General features: G+C 44.8%; 1 protein-coding gene across 5 annotated transcripts in view; it reads left to right on the forward strand.

Moving 5' to 3' along the window:
- Nucleotides 1–287: 287 nt before the first annotated feature.
- Nucleotides 288–19,247, forward strand: part of GPR61 (G protein-coupled receptor 61) — a 91,956-nt gene continuing 72,996 nt past the window's right edge. For 2 of the 5 annotated variants that reach the window (XM_061632568.1, XM_061632571.1), the window contains exon 1: nucleotides 288–477. The gene's annotated coding sequence lies outside the window, so the exon portion shown is untranslated. Of the gene's footprint in view, nucleotides 478–2,626; nucleotides 2,669–14,643; nucleotides 14,829–19,247 lie in introns of all 5 variants that reach the window. The other 3 variants (XM_061632575.1, XM_061632573.1, XM_061632569.1) reach the window with 3 other exon arrangements.

Here is a 19,247-nt window from a genome sequence, read left to right on the forward strand (position 1 = left end):
CCTCATTCCAAGGCACAGGATTCCAAATCAGAGGCTGGAAAGGTGACCCACAAGAATCATCCATTCCAACCCCCCATGCTCATAACACTATGTTTGGTTACATGGTTACTGCAGCTCTGTATTTTGGGGCAATGGTAGTTTTCAAACTTAAAAACAAAGTACTGTAGTAAGGGAAGAGACTGAACAAGAAGCTACAGCCTGAGAGACTGTACTACATGGGGAAACTGTCCCTTTAAGATTAGTTATACCATTCCAACAGAGGGCCTACTTCTTGTAGCTGATGAGGACGTGTTGGGCTCAGGGGCTAGAGTTTGCAGCAGGAGCCATTTTGTGTGTGTGTTGAACATAATAAAGAATATAGGCCTACAACTCCACGAAAGTCATCCTTTGAGAACCACCCATGCAACGTGACAGAAACTTCATTGGGATCCTAGAACAGGAGCAGCAGTGTATGGAAAGTCAAGCAGCGAATAAGAGGTAACTTGCTCTGGATCCTTTTCATAGACATTGCTGAGGAAAAGCCTGGCAGTAGCAGGGCCTGTTACCTTGCTATGTTTTGCAATCCTGCACAAGCCAAACAACTTGGTAACACTGCAAACCTGCAGGGCTGCCTGGGTTCGGGGTGGGGAACTGGGGCAAGTTGCCCTAGGCTTCCACAAAGCAACCCCCCCCTCAGTTCCTGTGTGTGCCATTGATCCCTGCCCTGACCCTGCCACAGTACTCACCAGAATTCTTGGTATTTTGTTTAAAGGTTTCATAAAAAGAAATGGTATTAGAGTGTAAGATTATGCTGAATCTCAACATGTAATTGTGACAAAATACGTCCTCTCCCCAGCCATTATGAAGTAAATATTTTACATAGGTATATATGAAACAGAATGGATTAAGCTGGCTGTAAAATGTGTCCATGGAGGGCTGGAAGGGAGGGGCCTGATTACTAGCTAGGCCTGTAGTCCAGCTGTAAGGGAGTCTAAGCCAAGCACAGAAAGGTAAAATCTTTTTTTATGTCTGGACAGCAATAGAAATAAGGCAGACTCATGACTGGCCAAGGCCACGTAGCCCTGGTTACAGTTTGTTGTAAGATGAGAAGGGACAAGAAAGGCTTTAAAGAGGGATTCTGTGGCAGAGCAGGTTGTCTGTTCTTGTCACAGAAGGAACTCCAAGCCTGCTGGGGAAAGAGTTCAAGTAGTGAATGCCATCTAAGATTTCAAGGCAAGATGCCCCTGGAGAGTAATCTTCTGTGACAGTTAGCACAGGGAAAGGCAAAGGAATGGTGTGAGGCCAGGCCTTAAGGGAGGAATCCTTCCTGTGCGAGTAGTGGAGAAGGTCAACAGCAGGCCACAAATACAAGACATGCGAGACAGCCCCAGGAAGCAGAAAAAAGCTCTTCCAGAAGTGGGTTGGAATTTGGAGGAGGTACTCAGAAGAAGCACAGCCTGATCCCTATTTCCTTATCCTCATGTAAAAAAAACACACACATCCCTCATTCTGCTTGATTCCAGGGCAAGAAGAATTGCCCTGCAGGCAAGAATTCTCACGTGTAGTCCGTGCATGCAATAATTCTCACATGTGGCCTCTAGCTTTGTACACACGTGCATGGGGCCTTGTAGGGGGCAGCAACAGGGCCCCAACATCATACCTGCACCGGGCCCCATAAACCCTGAAAAACTGAGCACAGATGTGCATGGGGGGGGAGTGGAGAAGAAAACCCAGGGCACTATTTATGCTAGAGATGGCTGTGGGCACCAGGATGTTCACAAATGTACATTTCATACTCAAAAGGTAGTAGCAAAAAGAACAGTTCATGCTCTTTCTAAGGGCCCTTCCATACCATCTTTTTGATTGGGCCTTCATATATTGGTGCTTATGATGGTATTGAGACAGTTGTACGCAATCCTGCTTTCAATATTGTTTGCATGTGCAAATGTTTTGGGGCGCCATGCTGCTTTGGTTCCAATCAGTGCATGTCCCATAACTTCCTGCTGAAATCCTGTAATTTTTTATACTACAAATGTTCCAGTTTATTTTTTGTCCTGCTTTTGTTGCACTATAGTGCAGGAGTGCTCCTCCAGGTATCAATAATGCAATAACAACTAGTGAAGCATCACAGAACAACTAATAAAGCAGAATGATGTGTGGGTGGTCCAGTATAAATCCACCTCTAACACACTTTTTGTGTCAATGACACAATGCTACACTCACGCATTGCTGCCATCAACCAATATGGCGGCAGAGGCTTCAGCCTCTTAAGGAAACCTCGGCCGCCATCTTGATTGATGGCAAACTTGTGCGTGCTGCAAAAAACAACTGAAAGGTAGGTGAAGCGGGGGGATAGCGGGGGGATGGCAGGTGGCATGGAAGCTCCTGTCTTGCGGTCCGCGGATGCTTAAGTTCCGCGGATTGCAGAAGGGGAGCGGAGGGGCCCAGGGCAGGCTGGTACCCAAGGGCCCTGGCATGCCTGGCGCCGGCCCTGCTCAGTGATGATCTACAGCCTAAATGCTACTTAACAGAGGGAACCACATTGGCCACCCCTGGACTATAGACCGCACAGCTGTCTTTTTCATGCTCAAGGATTTCAACGTGGAGAAAGCCTCTTAAGGGTCTTGCTTTCATTCTATCGTGCTAGGTGACCCTCTTGCTTTTCTTGCAGCAGTGGAGTTCACACAAGGTATATTTTACTTCCTACAGGGAAAACAGGCCAACTCTATTGTCTGCTCTCAGGGCTGGGCCTAGCTCATCACCACTTACCTGCTTTACCTCTGATATTGCCTCTGGGGTTCACAAATGAGGAATTCCTGTTATGCCATAATTCTGCACTTAATTGAGTGGTGCTTTTCTTTTACCACTGAATATTTAAGATGCTTTGTGTTCCTTTTTAAATAGTCACTGTCTGTAACACTTTTTTTTAACGGCCTCCAGTCCCATCTTAAGCAAGGATTCTGTTGCACCCCTCCTGTGTGGAGTTGGTTGCCATGGTAGTGCTGCATCGTTACTAGGTTGCTGTCATTTGCTTCAAGATCCTGCTGGGTAAAACAGTGTTGATAAAAAGGTACTGGCTCATTTGATTTTTATAAAAGGAAGGGCTTGTGTAGCCTTCCTCTTTTAGTAAAGAAGTGAAGATGTAGAAGTGGGGAGGGTTTAGACAAAATGAAGAAGGCCTAAAAGAGATAACATGTGGGAAAGCAGATGAGATTCTCTATCAAATTGCTTTTAGAAGGCATTTAGTGTTAATGGCTGCTTGCTGCCTGGCTGAGAGAGCGGGAAAATACCACAGCCTCAAGTTCTCTCTCTCTCTCTCTCTCTCTCTCTTTCTCTCTCACACACACACACTCACACACATGCTCACACACACACGCACGCACACACATCTATATTGTGAGCTTTAGAATTTTAAAATGACAATAATGCTGGGAAAAACAGAAGGGAGTAGGAAAAGAGGAAGGCCAAACAAGAGATGGATTGATTCCATAAAGGAAGCTACAGACCTGAACATACAAGATCTGAGCAGGGTGGTTCATGACAGATGCTCTTGGAGGTCGCTGATTCATAGGGTCGCCATAGGTCGTGGTCGACTTGAAGGCACATAACAACAACAAAACTGCTAGAGTTTCCATTCAGAGAATGGTAAGGATTGGTAACTAGGTGTTTTAAGAGCCACCACTCGCAATTCTGCTGCTGCTGCTGCTGCGGGTGGATGTGATGAAATGCAAGCCCACAGATCTCCTTTTCTGAACTATTTTCTGTATACATAGCAGGTGCCTACATTTTCTATGTCTACGTACAAACATTTTCATGTGGCTAACAGCCACAACCCTGGCCACTGGACTTAGTCGTATCTGGGTGGAATGAAGCATTTTCTGTTGCAGTTGTTATCTAGCTTCCTGACTGGTGTATCATCTAAGCCTTCTCTGTAACAGTCCTCTTTCCAGTCTTTGGCAGCCGTGTGATGCATCCATAAGTCTGCATGAGGAAGGTAAAGTCCACTGGACTTACTTGTATGTGGGGGCCAGGAACACAGGCCTACTCATTCATTCATTGGCGATCACTCGTGGCCGAGTAAGATTGTCTTCCAGGGTAAGGTCTTTAACAGTGGGTCCGTAAGTGACTGTGGAGGCTAATTCTGGATCCACACAGCCTCCCACAGTGAGGACATAGGTTTCCAGATGGAAGATGGTCACGATGAGGATTTGCTTGACGTGCCTTCTGCTTAGCTCATTTGTCCCTTTCTCCCTGTACGCATGCTTCTTCAAAGTCCATAGCACCTTTGATAATGGCCGACCTCCAATTGGGACGCTCATGGGCCAAAGCTTCCCAGTTCTCGATGCTCATGTTACATTTTTTTAGTTTAGCTTTAAGAACATCTTTAAACCTCTTTTGCTGTCCACCGATATTCCGTTTTCCATCCTTAAGTTGGGAATAAAGTAGCTGCTTTGGAAGACGGTGATCAGGCATTCGAACAACATGGCCGGTCCAGCAAAGTTGATGTTAAAGGATCATTGTTTCAACACTGGTAGTCTTTGCTTCTTCCAATACGCTAACATTAGTCCGCCTATCTTCCCAAGTAATTTGCAGAATTTTCCAGAGGCAGCATTGGTGGTATCTTTCAAGAAGTTGGGAATGGCGTTTATAGATGGTCCATGTTTCACAGGCATACAGTAAGGTCGGTAGTACAATGGCTTTGTAAATAAGCATTTTGGTCTCCCTGCGAATATCCCGATCCTCGAACACTCTACGTTTTATTTAGGAGAATGCGGCACTCGCAGAGCTCAGACAATGCTGAATTTCAGCGTTGATGTCAGCTTTTACAGAGAGATGGCTGCGAAGATAAGAAAAGTGATCAACATTTTCCAGCGTTGCACCATTAAGCTGGATTGATGGTGCTACAGAGGGATTGGTTCATACCTGCTGATGAAGCACTTTGGTTTTTTTGATGTTAAGCAAGAAGCCAAGCTTTTCATATGCTTCTGCAAAGACATTTAGGATAGTTTGAAGATCTTCCTCTGAATGTGTGGAGACATTTACAGTATCAAAGGCCTTAGTCAGATCAATAAACGCCATATACAGAGGTCGGTTTTGCTCCCTGCATTTTTCTTGAAGCTGTCGTGCAGTGAAGATCATGTCCACTGTCCCCCTGGAAGGGTGGAAACCATTTTGGGATTCAGGGAGGATGTCTTCTGAGATAGGTAGGAGGCGATTTGTGAGGATCCTTGCAAGGATTTTATCTGCGGTAGCTAGAAGGGAGATGCCTCAGTAGTTCCCACAATCTGTTGTATCACCCTTCTTGAAAAGAGTGATAATTATGGCATCCCTAAAGTCTTCCGGGATCTCCTCCCTCATCCAGATTTTTTCAATGAGCTTATGAAGTTGTTGTGTAAGTTTAGGCCCACCGTCTTTAAAGACTTCAGCAGGAATCCCATCAGGTCCGCTATCTTTGTTGTTCTTCATTTGATTGATGGCTTTACTGACTTCATCCAAATTAGGGGATACTGCAAGCTCATCTCTAATTTGTTGTTGTGGAATTTGCAAGAAGATCTCACCAGCCACATAAGAGTTACGATTAAGGAGGTTGTTGTAATGCTCTTTCCAACGCAGTGCAATAGATTCTTTATCCTTTAGAAGTTTGGTACCATAATTTGTTGGCCCGTAGATGGCCTTTGTGGCATTAAGAAAGCCCCGTGCATCATGAGCATCTGCAAAATGCTGGATTTCTTGAGCTTTCTTTATCCACCAGGTGTTCTTAAGTTCTCTAGTTCTTCTTTGGACCTCAGCCTTTGCACTGGCATAGATGTTTTTCTTAGCAGCACAGTTAATGTATTTTTGCCATATCTGGAAGGCTTTCCTTTTCTTGTCAATGATATGTTCAATCTCACTATCATTCTCATCAAACCAGTCCTGATGTTTCTTAGTTTGGTATCCGATAGTTTGTTCACATGCTGCAATAATGGAAGTCTTCAGTTTAATCCAGTGTTCCTTGACGTTTCCAGGGAGTTCCGTAGGTAGATGTTTCTTGAGAGTTGTTTGAAAGCAAGCTCGCTTAATAGGATCTTGAAGGACGTGGATGTTCATTTTACGCCTTGGTTTTCTTCCTTAGAGCCTACGTTGAGGAACAATATTAATGGCCATAGTGGATCAAATTAATTGCTGATCTGTCCAGCACTCGTCATGGCCCTAGTGAGGAGTACATCATGACGATCTCTGGCATGGATAATTATGTAGTCCAGGGGATGCCAGTGTTTCGACCGAGGGTGCTTCCATGATGTTTTAAATTTCTCTTTCTGGCGAAAGAGTGTGTTTGTAATAACAAGATTATGCTCTGCACATTTAGTCAGAAGTAGAATTCCATTCAGGTTGATATTGCCAACTCCTTCTTTCCCAAACATTTCTGGCCATACATCAAAATCATGCCCAACTCTTGCATTGAAATCACCCAGGAGGATAATTTTCTTGGAGTGCTGCTATGTCAATCTTAAAACGTCTCAACTCCCTCAAAATGATGGCAGTCCTGCATTCAGGATGTTCACTATCTGTATTGTCCAGCAATGTCCGTATATTCCATGTTCCAAAATTCAATTGTCTTTTGCGACTGCTAAGTGGTGACCCCACTGGATGCGGTGAGAGATGAGGCAGACTATGTTTAGGGCACATTTTCTAGCCCCCTCCCCATATGGGGTGAGCAGAGTGGATCCTGTATAGGACTGCTCAGTCGTGGATATAGCTGCTGAACTACTCAACTGCCTCGGTCCTTGAGTCAGGATGACTGAGTCTGTATCCACCGCCCATGTGCTGGTCCATGACTAGGGGCTTCCGGATTTCATAGTCCTGCCCCCGTCGCCATTCGCTAATCGCCATGGGGCTTTTGTTTTGTTTCAGTTGGAAGACGCCAGTGCGTGAATTTGTTTTATGTGGGGAGATCGGTGCACGACGATCAACACACAATCTTGACAGAAAAAGGCTTTGATCCAATGGCATGGATACCATGATGATTGGAAGTCTTTTATCTGCTGCAGCCTTTATCCACCTTCACAGCCGTTGTAACACATACATTGTTTGAGAGTCTAAGATTCCTTCTACAAAAACATACCTCCCCTTCGCATCTATAACTTTTCTACTGGGCATAAAGTCCAGTGATTCACGAATAAGCAATGCTACCCCTCTTGCTTTACCAGATCCCTTAGCCAAGAATTTATATTTCCATTGTTTATTGTTTAGAAACCCATCTGTTAATTTAGCTTTGTGAGTCTCCTGTAACATTAATACTTTTGGTTGTATGTCCCTTATCATTTTTTGCAACCTAGTACACTTAATCGAGGTCCCCAGCCATTTTATGTTCAGTGAAGTCACTCTCAACAAATTATTTGTGTTCATTTGTTCCATTCCTCCTCCTGTTCTATTATTCCTTTCAAATTCTATATACCTTACTGTTCTTCTCTTCCCCCCCCTTTCCTTCCCCAATTCCCCTTACAAACCCAATACTAAGTATACCTATTACCTAAAACTTCGCCTTACCCCTTAACCGGAGGTGTGGCTACATTTGCGGTTACGTAACTGCGTTGAACTGCCTGTTTAATTCCTTAACAAAGAAATGAAGTATTATTTACTCCAGAGGCACTACTTATTAACTTACAACTAAATTTCAAATACCTTGAACTGAAAAGAAAGAGTTAAAACTAAAAAAGGACAATCTGATCTATTAATGCATAGATCAGCCATGCAAAACAGGAGACTCTCCCAGCCTCTCTCTATAAAGTTATTTATAAAACTCAAGGGCCTTCCTTTCCTCTTTTACTGCCCCCTTTTTTTCTTTTTTCCCCTTTATTTTTTTCTTTTCTTTTTGTGCTTTCCTATTAACTCTTGGAACATCATGTTTTCACACTTTACTAATTACATGCTTGATGGATGTACTTCTATATTGCTGGTTCTTCCTTAACGCTTCCTGGTAGGCAGATCTCTGAGGTTGCATTGTGCAGTGGAGTTATTGTTGCAAAAAGGAGCTCCTCCCCATTGTCTGTCCTGCCGTTCTCTATGTGGTTTCTTCCTCCTTACCACTTCCCATTCATCTTCTTCACCAGCTCTCTCTACTCTCTCATTAACTTCTTCTTCCCCTGTTTCCGATCTTTCTGGCAGGTCCAGGTGTAGGATTTTTAGAAGTTTGGTGACTTCTGTTGCTGTTGTAGCTGTATATGTGGTCCCCTTGTATGGGACAATCAACTTAAATGGGAAGCCCCAATAGTATTTTAAACCAGCTTTTTGCAGCACCAATGTATACGGCCTCAATTTCCTCTGTCTCTGCAGAGTTTCTGGTGCTAAATCCTGTAGTGCCAGTATCACTGTATCTTTAAACTTTAGTTCACCTAGGTCTCTCAGACGACAAAGCAGCTCTTCCTTTCTGGAGTATTTAGAAAAACAAACTATTATGTCCTTATTTCCTTTTAGCACCCAATGCTCTATGTGCTCTTTCCAAATCTTCCTTCAGTTGGAAGTCTGGGAGCAGAGAGGTCAGCCATTTTACTAAGAACCTCTTTATGTCTCCTTGTTCCACCTCTTCCAGATAACGAAAATGCAGATTGGGGCTTCTATTTCTGTTCTCCAGTTCTTCCAGCTTGAGTCTTGCTTCTAACTGTGCTTTTTTAAGTGTCTCAACTTTGACCTCCTCCTCTGCCATTTTTTCTTCAATCGCTGTTGTTTTGTTTTCTACCATATCTAATCTGGTTCGCATCTCTCCCAGCTTATTTTCTAGTATTTCCGTCCAGCTAGTCATTAATTCCTGTTTAAAGGAGCGGAGCTGACTAGCAAGTTATCCTGTAACTATTTCAGCTATTGTGTTTGTGGTCTCTGTCTCTCCCTCGGTTTGCAGGCTTGCAGAGATCTTTTGTAATGCAAACACCATAATTGTTTCCCCTGAGGGCATTCTATTTGCTGTAAGTGTCAAAGCTACTTTCCTTCCTGTCTTGAAAATAAAGTTTAAGACCCACCTCGTTCCTTTTTCTGTCTTTCTTAGGCATAGATTTTAAAAGAGGCCGAGGAGCTCCCACTCTACCCCCTAACATATACATTGTTCTCCTTCTCCTGTTCTGCCATTGAGGACATTCTCGGATCATTCTTTTCTGGTTCCTCTCCCTTGATCTTACCGCCATGGGTGACCCTGCCAGGAGTACATGACTCCCAACAGCATCGCTCATAGGATTCATTGGCACACGCAAGCCCACTCACCACTACAAGGTGACGATCCAGCGAGGGGACAGGCCCACTACACAGCAAGGATCCTTGGGCCGTCACCTCTCCACCAGCCTTTTTTGCAGATTCAAGTTTCTCTTCCTCCCTCCTCCCCAGAAACCAAAAAATAAAATAAAAAATGCTCCCCTGGTGCATTCACTATAGCTGCCCAATTTTCCTGCTTTTAAAAGTTTGATAGAAATATGTGTTGGCTATAGGTACATTCTTAAACCACAATGTTTTTTGCCTATTATTGAATTAATTAAAAAGCAGCCAGGCATTTTTTAAACTTTTACAAATGTTTTGTAAGGTTTTGTTTTGAAATGAACTTATGGGAAGCATCAGAATGGCATGAGGGTATTTTCCATTAACGTTGTGGAATGTGAAAAATCCATGCTGACTAAAGTATTCAGTGACTATTTGAGACTTTGGTGAATCTTTTGAAAAACATTCTGCATTAGCATTTGCAGAGGAGAGGCTGGGGGGGCAGAGGGCATTCGTTCCAGCTCTATATTCCAACCACTGCAGCCACCTCCTGTTGGCTGTAGCTTCAAATTGTCCCCCAAGTCCTTGCTAATGTTTCCTTTCCTCTGCACTTCCACATTCTTTCACCACTCATTTGCACTCCTTACTTGCTTTATCTTGCCTTTAGTTGGCTGCATATTCTGTTGGCTGAGAGACCTGATAACCACTGTTTCAGATCCCTAAAATTATGTTCAGCCAAACCTTCCTTCTCAAATGCTCAGTACTTTCACAAGCAGAAGCCCAATCCATCAAACTCCCCTCTCTACTTCCAGTAATAGTTCTCCTGGTCACTACAATAACTTGCAGGGACTAGGAATATTTAGGAGATATAATAATCAGTGCTAACGACCCTGGGACAAGAGGAACAGGCAGCTTCTTCTACTTCAGGAATAATTGTCTCTCAATTTTATTGACTGGGTGGCAGTTTTAGCAGTGAAAAACAATAGCTACAGGAAACCAGAATGACCTTCCACAGCAGCCCTGCAGCAGCCCAAGAATAAACAGGAAGTGCTAATGAGAAGGTTTGCATGGTACTGTGCCTGCTCCTAGATTCTTGATAATTTGTATTATGTATAGTTTGAAGGCAACCTACTGATCACTCTCAACTGGGTCTTAACGCTTACTGGAGTTTATATAGGTAGTGGAAATCTAGTCAGAAGCGATTACCTCTGCATTTAAAAACATAGTTGGTAGTTATGAAAATCTGCAAATTCCAAGATTGAGCAATCTGGATACCAAGATGGTTCCATGTATGGCATTGGGAGAATATGCATAACAATTAGGTCAAAGTTTAATAAATCAGTTGGTTAGATTGAAAAATGTTTTTTCCCAAAAAAGTACCCTGATTAATTGGCAACAGATTTAAATTGTTTTAAAAAAGTTCCTATCAAAACTGCAGGTGGCAGATATCATAAAAGGCACACTTTTTACTTACATGGGAAGGGATGCCTCTTTTAAGATCGTAGAATCATAGAATAGTAGAGTTGGAAGGGGCCTATAAGGCCATCGAGTCCAACCCCCTGCTCAATGCAGGAATCCAAATCAAAGCATTCCTGACAGGTGGTTGTCCAGCTGCCTCTTGAATGCCTCCAGTGTTGGAGAGCCCACTAGGAAATTGGTTCCATTGTCGTATGGCTCTAACAGTTAGGAAGTTTTTCCTGATGTCCAGTCAAAACCTGGTTTCGTGTAACTTGAGCCCATTATTCCGTGTCCTGTACTCTGGGACGATCAAGGAGAGATCCCGTCCCTCCTCTATGTGACAACCTTTCATGTACTTGAAGAGTGCTATCATATCTCCCCTCAGTCTTCTCTTCTCCAGGCTAAACATGCCCAGTTCTTTTAGTCTCTCCTCATAGGGCTTTGTTTCCAGTCCCCTGATCATCTTTGTTGCCCTTCTCTGAACCCGTTCCAGTTTGTCTGCATCCTTCTTGAAGTGCGGAGACCAGAACTGGATGCAGTATTCAAGATGAGGCCTAACCAGTGCTGAATAGAGGGGAACAAGTACTTCACGCGATTTGGAAACTATACTTCTGTTAATGCAGCCTAATATAGAAGTATCCTTTTTTGCAGCCACATCACACTGTTGGCTCATATTCAGCTTGTGATCAGCAACAATTCCAAGATCCTTCTCACATAACTGTGCATTTGGTTTCTTTTTCGTAAGTGTGGAACTTTGCATTTATCCCTGTTGAATTTCATTCTGTTGTTTTCAGCCCGATGCTCCAGCCTATCAAGGTCCCTTGGAATTTTGTTTCTGTCTTCCACGGTATTAGCTATGCCCCCCAACTTTGTATCATCTGCAGATTTGATAAGCGTGCTTTGTACCTCCTCATCCAAGTCGTTAATAAAAATGTTGAAGAGCCCTGGGCCCAGGACCGAGCCCTGTGGTACCCCACTCATTACTTCCACCCAGTTTGAGAATGAACCATTGATAAGCACTCTTTGAGTATGATTCTGGAGCCAACTGTGGATTCATCTGATAGTTGCTTCATCCAGCCCACATTTAGCTAGCTTGCTAATCAGAATATCATGGGCACTTTGTCAAAAGCTTTGCTGAAGTTGAGATACCGTATATTCCGGCGTATAAGACGACTGGGCGTATAAGACGACCCCCCCAACTTTTGACCCTGATCCCCGTTTAAAAAGCCAGCATCCCTCTCCCCTTTCTTCCCTGCGTGGCCAGCGCCCCCTCGCCCCATAGCCCGCACCGACCTGTGGGCAGGGATGCGCTGCGCCCCGGCGCGGCCTTTGCCCACCAAGAAGTGGACGTCGCTGAGCACCTCGTTGTTGAAGAGGAAGGCGAAGCACTCCTTCACCGTCGGCTTCGTCGCCTGCCAGTTGTAGGCCGGCTCCCGTGGCGCCAGCGGGCCGGAGGCAGAGGCGGCGGCGGAGGGCGCCGAGGAGGAGGCCGCAGGGGCAGCTGTCGGCAGCGGGTTCCTGCCTCTGCCGCCTCCCGCTGCTGCTGCCGCCGCCCGGTGGTTGTGCGTCAGTGGAGGCGCTGGCGCGGCCTTTGGCGACGAGAGCAGCGAAAGCGGCCCGCCGTTGGCCGCCCGAGGAGGAGCAGCCGCCGCCACCGCGGCCCCGTCGCTCGCCTGAGCAGCCGCGGGCGGAGGAGCAGCGGTGGGAGGCGGCGCAGGCGAGGCCGCCACGGAAGAGAAGGACGCGGGGAGGCTGCTGCTGCTGCTGCTCCCCACCCCGGCCGCCATTTTGCGACGGAGGAGGAGGCGGAGGAGGCCACGCAGGGCGCTGCCTTCGCCGCAGTGGAGGAGGCGGAGATGGCGGGGATGGAGGAGCAATGGGGATTCCCCTCAGGGGAGGGGACGCCAGGCCAGGCTGCGAGCAGGAGAAATACCGTATATTCTGGCGTATAAGACGACTGGGCATATAAGACGACCCCCAACTTTTGAGAAGATTTTCCTGGGTTAAAAAGTCATCTTATATGCCGGAATATACGGTATATTATGTCCACAGCATTCCCACAGTCTACAAGGGAGGTTACCCGATCAAAAAATGAGATGAGATTAGTTTGGCAGGATTTGTTCTTCATAAAACCATGCTGGCTGCTAGTAATCACTGCATTGCTTTCAAGGTGCTTACAGATTGACTGCTTTATAATCTGCTCCAGAGTTTTTCCAGGGGTTGATGTTAGGCTGACTGGTCTGTAGTTCCCTGGTTCCTCCTTTTTGCCCTTTTTGAAGATAGGGACAACATTAGCTCTCCTCCAGTCATCCGGCACTTCACCAGTCCTCCATGATCTCGCAAAGATAATAGACAGCGGTTCTGAGAGTTCTTCAGCCAGTTCCTTCAATAATCTAGGATGCAGTTTATCGGGCCCTGGAGATTTGAACTCGTTCAAAGTGATTAGGTATTCCTTGACCATTTGTCTATCAATCTCAAGTTCCAATCCTGCCCCTTCATGTTTCCCGGGAGGGTCATAGACCCTTTTTTGGGAGAAGACTGAGCCAAAGTAGGAATTGAGCACTTCTGCCTTTTCTTTGTCATCTGTTGTCACAGCCTTTCCCAACCAGTGTGCCTCCAGATGTTGTTGGACTACAACTCCCATCAGCCTCAGCCAGCATTGCCAATGACTGAGGCTGATGGGAGTTGTGGTCCAACAACATCTGGAGGCACACCGGTTGGGAAAGGCTGTGTTATCATTTTGCCATCCCCATTGAGTAGCTGTGCCACCATTTCTTTTCTCTGTCTTTTACAATGGACATACCTGAAGAAAGCCTTTTTGTTGCTTTTAGCATCCCTCATTCTCAGCTTTAGCCTTCCTGACACCATCCCTGCAATTCCGTGATACCTGCCTGTACTCTTCCTTTGTGGCCTGGCCTTCTTTCCACTTCCTGTATGTGCCCTTTTTTGTTTTCAGGTCATCTCTAAGGTTTTTGTGAAGCCACATTGACTTCTTCTGTTGTTTCCCCTCTTTTTTCCTTATTGGAATTGCTTGCCATTGCGCTTTTAGAATTTCCTTTTTTAGAAACTCCCACCCATCTTGGACTCCTTTTGTCATTAGGGTGGCTTGCCATGGAACCGTACTTACAATTGTTCTAAGTTTATTAAAATCAGCTTTCCTGAAGTCCAGGGTGCGCATATGGCTACTCTCAGCTTTCGCTTCTGTTAAAATCAAGAATTCAAGTATGGTGTGGTCCCTTTCCCCCAGAGTTCCCATAACTGCCACTTCATCCACCAAATCATCTCTATTGGTTGGAATCAAGTCCAGGATAGCTGATCCTCTGGAAGTATACTTCTTGCTTCATAAATATTTTCATTAATATGCACATTCAATAGATAACCAGCTTATCCACTAAAACTCAGTTAATCAGTTAAGATGTTTTTAAAATCAAGTTGCAGCTCTAATAATAATGTGTTTACAGTGCTGCTGCACTCTTCCCAAAATAGCATGGCTCTTGGTCAGCTACACTGAAAACAACAATAGGTGCCCAGTGCTGTCAGTATCAAACTTCTCCAAGGTTTGCTAGGCCTGTTCTGGAAAACAGCAACAACAACCTGAGAATAGCCTCAGCCAAATACTTCAGAGAAACAGGACTCTCACAGAGTGGTTTAACAGCCCCTCTTTGCTTCCTTCAGGAACTGAGCATGCCCAGTCTCACTTTATCCTCTCTAGGGAGTTCAGTCTGTGCTGATGGTTACTGGCTTCCCACACCACTGATAGAACCAGAACAGGCTGTGCACTCCTCCACACAGTCAGCTTCTTACATTCAGCATGGGGTGCTCCATGTGAAAATGCATCTCTGTGTTTTTCAGGAGCACTATTTGTGCTATCACACCCAGCCATTGATGCAAACAGCTGCCATGCAGGTATTCCCAGGAGTTGCACAATGCCAGAAATTGAGTATAAATAAGGTCTGATTTTGCTGTATCTCTCTTTTCCTGCTCCAGCCACATCCTCACAAGGCTATAATAAATCCCTCCAACGACATCAGAAGAGAATGACTTTGGCTAAGGCCTGGCCATCCATATCCACATTGATGTCAGAGAGAAAAAGAATTATTAATGTACTAGTTCGAACTCGCAATGCAATCCCATCTGCAAATAACCCATCTGCAAATAACAGGGAGGACCATGTAGGTAAGAACTTTGAATTGGGCGACATACCTTGGCTCACATGCATGCAATATCCAGGCTGGCATACTCACAAATGCATAGTGTTCTAATATCTAGATTTTAGATATTGCAGAAAACTAATTATATGCATGTACACCTCTATCTGTGGAAGTCAATGAAGGGTCAGCATTTTAGATGCGGGGGTGGAAGTTCTTACGGCAATGTGATCCAGCTAGATATCACCAAGCTGTGACATAATGAATTTAAGGGAATAATCACTGCTGATTACAGGCTTGTAATTAAATGGAGTGTCCAACTTGGGTGTTGATAATTCCCATTATGTAAAAAAGACTCTCTCCTGCTTGCCTTGGTTCCCTCTTCAGCCTCTGCTGTCAGGCGGAGTTGCTTTCCAGCACCAGGAGTGTTATTTTCCGCCCTGGGTTCCTACTGGGAGGAAGGGCAGGATATAAACTAATAATAATAATAATAGTAATAATAATTTTTCAGCAGAGAAGGTCAGGATTTACTTTCCAGTATAAGGACCAGGCACCAATAACCACAACAGATCAAACAGTGAAGTAGCATACAAGCCATTTACAAGCCGTCATTGGAGGGACAGGACACAGCTGACTGGAAATGGGCCCTTTGTTTCCAGCACCTCTGGGGTCACATACTCTGCAGTTAAGGCCTGTTCATATGATTGAAAAGGAAATGGGCTACCTTCAGTTCGATTCCGACTTATGGGTGACCCTATGAATACGGTTTTCATGGTAAGCAGTATTCAGAGGTGGTTTACCATTGCCTTCCTCTGAGGCTGAAAGGCAGTGACTGTGTGGGGATTCGAACCCTGGTCTCCCAGGTCGTAGTCCAACACCTTAACCACTACACCACACTGGCTCTCGTTCATATGATTAATGGGAGAATAATCCTTGGATTTCCTTCATTTGTTTTTTTATTCAGGATAAATTATCCCCCCACAAAAGCAGAAAATGCTCTCCCAGACAACCTTCAGACAACCAAAAAACTAAAACCTCTCATTTTCAAATAAAAATTGGGAGGTGCCAGGAAGCCTTGGCAAGGGCCTCAGAGGTGCCATGTTGGGGGATTCCAGGCACAGAGAAACAAAATGACCTGTGAACCACTCAAAATAGTTAGCAAGGGAACTAACCTGCTGAAACACAGTGGGTTTCCTCATTCATGTAGAGAGGGCTATTGTCTCAGGATTGTTGTCTTCACTGTATAAATTAGCATTTATCTATACAGGGACACACGAAACGGTCTTATGCCAGGTCAGACTATTTGTCCATCTGGGCCAGTATTGTCTGCTCTGACTGGCAGTGACTGTCTTGGGCCTCAGGCAAAGATTCCCATCACCAGCTATCTTATCCTTTAACTCAGTGGTTCTCAACCTTTTTTGCTCCATTTCCCCCTTTCACCATTGTTCAGAATATAATTCCCCCCTTCCCAAGATAGTCATAGTGTGTTGACGTTTCGCGAGTGACGGTGGTGTTTCTCGTGAGAGAAAAATTTCTTAGTTTATATTGTAACAGAATTTCTTGGAGCACTTTCTGGTCTTTAAATAATAATTTAATTTTGCAATTGAAAATAATGCTGCATGTTCAAGAATCGATTTTAATCTGTGAATTCAATAAACTTTATTGAATGTTGCAGATTAAATTAAAAACAAACTACAATTTTACAGATTGTACATAATCTACAGGACATCACACTTTGCTGAATAGTGGTCCCAATTCCCCCCCTGGAACCCTAAAATTCCCCCCCAGGGGGGAATTCCCCCCTTGTTGAGAACCCATGCTTTAACTGGAGAAGCCAGAGATCAAACTTGGGACCTTCTGCGTGCAAAGCATATGCTCTGTCACTGACCTATGGTCCCTTCCCCCTCCCCAGGCTGTTTATGTATTTTATAAAAGTGACTGGGAAATGCAAAGAGCTGCTTAGCAAAAGGAAATGGTTACAACTATTAACAGAAATATCTTCCATTATATAATAATAATAAAGATAATGTGTTAGTATTATGACCAGCAGCATTGCCTCTTCACCTTAATTGACTCCTGTGGGCACTGACAAACAGGCAAAGAGCTCTTACTACTACTCCCTAGTAGCTGATAGCCAAACTAGATGTTTTTTTAAAGTGTTAATAGCAGGTGTTTGTGTGTGTGTAACAATTTGGATTAGGACCACAGATAGGACTGGGGGAATAAAGGCTTAACCCCATTCCCCACATATTGTTTCCCCAATTTTACACCCTGGTGTAGACATACACTGAAGCTGCTATTTGCCCTGCCGAGCAAAACATACAGATATTTAACAGCTTGGGGGAACTTTAATTGGTAAAGTAACTAAGTGTGGGTGGGTGTAATGGGTAAGCCTCCATCCATACTATGGCTCCAATCCAAACGGAGGCCCTTGCAGCTACTATTGATACTGCTAAAAAATAGGTTTTTTTAATGGTGAGAAATCCTGTTCATAGATCTCATTTGAACCAGAGTTTTCTCCTGATTGTACAGTGTGGTTATACTGAGTCTTAGAGAGTGGCCAAGGTGCAGAATAAAAGGAGGGCTCTGACAAAGCCTAACTGCTGTTCACCTGGGTAGAGGGAGGCACACAATTTGTGTCCACAGAAAATGGCTAAACAAGGAATTCTAAGGTGAGGGGACCACCACTTCTTAAGTTCTGTTGTCTTGCTCCAGTCACAGCACAAGGTGTGTGGTAGGTGCAGCTTTCCCCTTCTTTCCTCCCCCCCCCCAAAAAAAATCCGTCCCATTGACATTTTTCCATTCCCTTCACTGGTGCTATCTCTATGTTTGCAGAGCCAGTGTACTGGCAAAACTCTTCTCCACCCCAGAATTCATCCTAAGACCCTTCAGCCAGCCTTTGGTCAGCTTTAGGATTGTGGCCTAAATTGCATAAGAGACTCTTTAGCTATCCTTATCATAGAGCCAGCAAATGAATTAGCTAGGAGTGTGTGTTATTAGCGTTTTTAAAATTTCATTTAAGGCTGCATCTTTATCTCCCCCTTTCTCCCTCTCCCCTCTAAGGAATTAGGCTTATGAGGAAGGTCCCATTTATGTGAATCGGACCTCCACCCTATACCTTTTGATTATCTTAAAAGGTACCTTGATAATTTAAACAGCATTTTTTTAGAAAATAATTTCTGATGCAAGTGCTTGAGAACAGGGCAATGATCAGCCCAGTTTGCAAAGACTTGTTCAATGGTGGCATCCAAACTCCAACATTTAAGAACTGAATGAAACTCAGCAATCCTACCCCCCTTAATTCTTGCCTGACTATGAATGGCATCCTCCAGATGTTTTGCACTACAACTCCCATCATCACTCACTATTGGCTATGCTGGCTGGAGCTAATGGGAGTTGCCATCCCAAACAGCTTGGCGAAGGCTGGTGCATGGTATCTTGTTTAACACGGACATGTTGCAGAGAGTAGAAAAAGGACTCCTTTAGATTAGCCTGCTTCTATGCCAGCTGTTATTGTAAGTATACCCTGAGGTGAAAAGTCTGAGGTAAGGAAAGAGTCTTGCCTTATCCTGGGGTTTCTTTCCTAACTTTCAGCTTGATCTCTAAATCTCTGCTTAATTCCAGAGGTGGAAGTGAACTAAAAGACCATTCTGCCATAGGGAAAGTAAAATGCCAGGGTAAACCAGCCTCGAGGGAAAATCTGCTGCCTTTTCATGCTCAGCAGGGCTTTGTTGCTCTTCAGTCTATTGACCTCAAAGTTATCTCCTTCCACTTCCCTTTCCAAGAACTGTGACTCCTCACGGTCAGGGGTGAGAGGAGGGAAGAGAGCAGCTTTCCTCCTTTCCCTCTGGGCTGCTCTGTGCAATCACAGCTGCTGGGAAATCCATGTGGAAAGAGATTATGCAGTCCTTCCCACAGTGGGGAGGCACCCACAGAGCTGTGAGGAAAGCTGTCAGGAGAGCGCAAAGAGGCAGCTGAGGGGTGGGGGTGGGGAAGCACAGCAGCAAGTGATTACAAGAGGGAGGACTCCGTTCATGGCAGACGCCTGCAGCTGCGGAGCTGCCAACCAGTAATTACAAACCACCACTCAGTTCAGGGAGCAGTGGAAAGAGAATATACTGTGGCTAAATAGGGGGAGAAGCACTGGAGGAGGAAGGCGTTCAGTTTCCAGGGATAAGGCTGAGGGGATGGCTAAGAATGGGGAGGGGAACAGGCTGACAATTCCTACTGTCTTTGTTTCACAGAGATGCAAGCTGAAGAGAGTGGCAATTATAGCAGAGACAGATAGCAAGGAAAGGGAGTATTTTGAGGCAATATGGCTTGCTGCGTGTTATGCCCAGGCAGGCTATGGCTGCTGTTCTGGCAGAGAATGCAGCTATCCAGGTTCTTCTTATTTATTTACTGTTGTATGGGATGAGGGCAGGGGAGTTGTACATCATGAGG

The sequence above is a fragment of the Rhineura floridana genome, chromosome 6, assembly GCF_030035675.1.
Source record: "Rhineura floridana isolate rRhiFlo1 chromosome 6, rRhiFlo1.hap2, whole genome shotgun sequence".
NCBI lineage: Eukaryota > Metazoa > Chordata > Lepidosauria > Squamata > Rhineuridae > Rhineura > Rhineura floridana.